The sequence below is a fragment of the Capsicum annuum genome, chromosome 9, assembly GCF_002878395.1.
Source record: "Capsicum annuum cultivar UCD-10X-F1 chromosome 9, UCD10Xv1.1, whole genome shotgun sequence".
In the NCBI taxonomy this organism is placed as follows: domain Eukaryota; kingdom Viridiplantae; phylum Streptophyta; class Magnoliopsida; order Solanales; family Solanaceae; genus Capsicum; species Capsicum annuum.
Window position 1 is genome coordinate 166,919,670 of NC_061119.1, and position 5,442 is coordinate 166,925,111.

A 5,442-nucleotide genomic window follows, 5' to 3' on the forward strand; every position below is an offset into this window, starting at 1 on the left:
CACCATTAATCTTTTAATTATTATTTTAGACCCACTATTTTTTTTTTATTGTGAAGAAGGATAAATAACCCCAAGTGTTTTCGCCGGAATGGCTTTACAGCCGCCAGTGAAGCTTTTTCGGCCACCGAACCAGTTTCAAAGTGAATATACCAGTGATACGCACCAACCCCATAAACAATTACATACATATTCATCTCACAATTCTCAGAAATTTGAAAAGATTAAAGTGGTCTTTGGAGTAATTTCTAATGAAAAGTGAAAATTAGTTCAAAAAATTATGTCTCATGAGGATTCCGAATCGAGTGAAATGATTCAAAATCATGAAATCAATATTACATCTCAAAATCAATATTCATATTTAAACATTTTTTGCACTATTTCGGCATCAAGATTGATTTTTGAGTTGTGGGCTTCTTGATTTTGTTTGTTTTAGCATCAAGATTGAATTTTGAGTTATGGGGTTTGTTGAAATTGTTGAATTTTGAGTTGTGGGGTTTGTTGAAATTGTCTGTTTTAGCATCAAGAATAAATTTTGAGTTGTGGCATCTTTTGGGTTTATCAGCAATGATGAGATAAATGTTGGAGAAGTATCGAAGGGAATGGGAGATGGTGCTTTTATGGGGGATAGTGAGTTATTTGGTGAAATTTTATTGAGGGTTAATTGAAGGTAGATAAAGTCATCATCTTCTTTTAAATCTTCATGTAAGAGTGAATTGAGGTACATGCTGCAAATGCCCTTTTGAATATTTATGCTAAATGTGGGAATGTGATAGAAGCAGAGCAAGTTTTTGATGAGTTGGATGATGATAGTGTAGTGTCTTGGACATCTTTAATTGTAGATTTGGCTGGCAATGGTTTTGATTTCATGGATTTAAGTAGGATAAAAATTAAAAAATGATTAAAAAAAGAAAAAAGTAGGATGAAAATAATTTTTTATATAAAAAAATAACAATATTACGTGGCATAAGCTGATAGGCGCGTGCAGCTCACCCAATTGTATAGACTGGGTATGAGTTTTTAGAGGGGCATAAATTCCATTTTTAAATAGTTCAGGGGGGTCATATGACCCTTGCAAAGTATAAATGTGTAGTTGAGATTTGGGGTAAAGGTTGGGGGGGGGGGCTTTTGGCCATTTTCTCTATGAACATTTCAACTTGAGAGTGAGGTTGAAAGGAACTTTTGGAAAACGTTTTTCTTACTCTTTGAAGGAAAGTCATTTTCCTTAGATATGAGGAAAATAAGTTGATTTGAAAAACATTTTCTAAAACATTTTAAGCCAACCAAACATGAGAAAATTGGAAAATATTTTTCAGAAAATGTTATCCTTCATACTAAACACACTCCTTATGTTTACTTTTTTACTAGTTTTTTCTTTTTCAATTTTTATCCTAATTTTTTAGCGTCATAAAAATAACATCTTTTAAATAATATTTTAAATTTTCTTAAGGCAAAGATAGTCATTGGAGAGTCCACTTTGAACACTATTAGTGCATACGCTCTGCAAATAAGCTTGATGTAATGACCCTTCCGGTCATTTTTAATGATTCTGTTTATTTTCGTTGTTTGAGCTTCTCCATAGCTGTCCCAAGTCATTTATGATTTATTGGGCCTAATAGTTCAGTTACCAGGCAATTCGTTTGATTTTTATAACCAATTTCCTATTTAGAAGTTGTCACGATCCAAGGCTATCCCTAGTCGTGACAACGATGCTTACGGTCACAAATGACTACAAGATAACCCATGAGCTGGTAGTTGTTGTGAGCACTGAGTATAATAACAACAAAACACATATGCACAAGATATATTGAGAAACATAGTCATGGCAATCTGAATACTGAAAGTATAACTGCTAAATTTAAAACAACTGATAATATTGAAAGGTCTGGTAACTGAATAACCATCTAACTGACTGTCTAATTATCTGAAAAGCCTCTAAGTGACTGACTTTGATGGGACAAACCCATAACTAACTCCAACTGACTAAAATAGAGGAATACTGAAATAACTGAATGAAAGATAAACTTGCCCTCAAAAGATGAGGACTCACCACTACTACTGCTGCTATAATGCTGAACTATCTAAGTGCAGTCAGGAAACTATGCGTCTGAACCTATGATATAAGACATCATAGCGCGAAGAAAGTATGCGATTAGTACTTTGAATGTACTGGTATATGAGATGAGGTTAGGCTGAAATACATGGGTTAACTGTGCATAAAGTAATGGCTGGTTGAATAATATGAGATAACTGAGTAAGCATGCATGAAAACTGAAATACTGAGAATGCAAGACCAAGCATATATATATTTCTAAAATAATCAGCAAACTAAAATACGGAATATTATGCTGAGACTGTGGGAGCTAGCTATAACCGATATGCCCCATATCTATTGTTGGGGTCTAACCTGTAACCCCAGTTGGAAGGTTGCCAGTACCGTGCCACGGATACTAACGTTGGTTATGTGGATCTACTAATTTGATGTACCGAAGGACTTGGAGGTCATGCCTAACTGACGGGGAACCCCTCAAAGTCTACGGTGGCACCATAGGTCTGAAACTTAGGGACTACTGCTAACGCCTCATGCCTAACTGATGGGGAAGACAAGTGCCTCATTCCTAACTGACAGGGGAGACGCCATCCATACATTCAGTTGTTGCTAAGCTTTTCTCCCAACTAAAAGACATTGATTCTGAACTGAATTAAACTCAATTGAGAGTTATTCTATAATTGATAATGCTCATCATGAATATGCATATATGATTATAATGATAAACTTCATGGATTGATTGTCTGAATCATGAATTCAAACATGGGAATGAGTAAATCATGTGATAATAACATAATTACAATACTAAAACCATGAGTTAGGGATTTAACATGAAAATTTCATCATTTAAACGCGTAAAGGTTCATTCCATCAAAACACTTGTAAATACAATACATAAATCGAAATTCATAAGAAATGAAGATAATTCATCATAAACATGTAAAATTCATCATTTAAAACATAAAAATGGATTCTTGGACTCTATGGGTGAAAAGGGCCCATGGATGAACATCACACATACCTTAAACCCTTAAGCTTGAAAGAAGAATACCAATCTTGAAGCTTTCTTGAAGGTTCTTAGATTTTGGAAGCTTGAATTCTTGTTTTCCTTGGAGAGGAAGGAATGAAATTTGATGATCTTAGGGAAAAAGTAGGGTTTGGTTTGAGAGAAAATTGGGAAAGATGGGAAAATAATGCCCTAACTGATATGTTAATTCTTGTTTTTACGAATTGATTTGATGGGAAAAGACATAACTACCCCTCAGGAAATTAAATTTACAATTGAAATGCGGTTTAATGGGTCACCGTGATGCGATGAAGAGTCTATCATTATATGAACCGCGCCGCAATGCTATTGTGGTGAGCTGTTGGAATCAAAATTCAAACATGACCCAATCCTCATCCGAAAAATCCAAAACTTCCCCGATATATGCTCCTTATACCGCTGAATATGAATTAACTCAAAAACCTACGTCTTGGGGTCGGAAAGTCCAATTTAAAAATCCTCGAAGTTTAGTGAAATTTTCAAGCTTTAAGCCTCTTATGCATGCAATGGTCCTCTTTGCCTGACCGTCTGTCTGAGGATGAAAAGCTGTAGTGAGATGAACTTGGGTACCAAGACCCTTCTGAAATGCTTTCCAAAAGTGAGAGGTAAACTGAACACCTCTATCTAAAATGATAGACAACGGGAGTCCATGCAACTTAACCAACTCTCTAATATAGAGCTTGGCGTAATCCTCCACTGAATAAGAAGTATGAACTGGCAAAAAATGGGCTGATTTGGTCATTCTATCTATAATGATGCATATCAAATGATGCTGACGAATAACAAAATCCCTGTTCACCTCTTCCCACTTCCAAGTGGGAATAATGAACTCCTGCAATGTACCACTAGGCCTCTAGTGCTCAAACTTAACCTGCTGATAATTAGAATACTCTGCAATATCCCTCTTTATATCATTCCACCAATAGATTTTCCGCAAATCACGGTATATCTTAGTGTCTCCTGGGTGCAAAGAGAAACACACACCATGTGCTTCTGTCAAAATTCCTGTCTCAAACTATCAACACACGTCTCACAGAACCTACCCTGACATCGCAACACACCATCTCTCCCTTGGGAGAAAACCTCTACTTTCTGATCTCTAATTGATTCCTTCAACTTAACAAAACTGGAATCCCTATATTGCTTTTCTTTCATTTTGACAACCAGAGAAGATTCTGAGCCATTCTGAACCCAAACACTATCTTCAGTTAAATCAACCAATCGAACACCTAATCTAGGAAGGTGATGAATCTCCTTAACTAACCTCTTCTTATCATTCTCAACATGAGCAACACTACCCATAGATAATCTACTAAGGGCATCTACCACCACATTGGCCTTGCCCAGATGATACAATACACTCATATCATAATCTTTTAATAGCTTAAGCCACCTTTTTTGATGAAGATTTAAATTATTCTATGAAAACACATACTGCAAACTTTTGTGATACGTGAATTCATCAACATGAACTCCATAAAGATGATACCTCTAAATTTTCAAGGCAAAAACAACAACTGGCAACTCAAGATAATGGCTAGGATAATTCTTTTCATGGGGCTTAAGCTATCTAGAGGCATATGATATGACCTTACCTCTCCACATCAACACACAACCAAGACCAACTCTGGAAATATCATAGTAAACAACAAATTCATCTGAACTATCTGGCAAAATCAAGACTGGAGCTGAGGTGAGTTGAGTCTTCAACTCCTAAAAACTCTTCTCGCAAGAATTTGACCATTGAAACTTGACTTTTTCTGAGTCAATCGAGACATGGGGGATGCAATAGACAAAAACCCTTCAAAAAATCATTAGTAATAGCCAACCAAACCCAAGAAACTCCTAATATCTAATAGAAAGATGGGTCTGGGATAGTTTCTCATGACCGGTCTTTTGAGGGTCAACTCTAATGTCATCACCAAAAATAATATGGCCAAGGAAAGCTACTGGTCTTATCTAAAATTCACACTTACTAAATTTGGCAAACAACTGATGGGCTCCAAGAGTCTGGAATATAATTCTGAGATGGTCTACATGATTATTTTCACTATAGGAATAAATGAGTATATCATCAATAAATATGATGATGAACATGTCTAAGTACTATTTGAACACTCTGTTTATTAAGTCCATGAAAGATGCTGGGGAATTGGTTATTCCAAAAAATATAACTAGAAACTCGAAGTGACCATACTGGGTTCTGAAGGCAGATCTTTGGGATGTCACATTCTTTAACTCTGAGTTGATGATAGCCGGATCTGAGGTCTATTTTATAGAAATAACTGGCACCCTGAAGTTGGTCAAAAAAGTCATCAATCCTAGGGAGTGGATATTTATTCTTGATGGT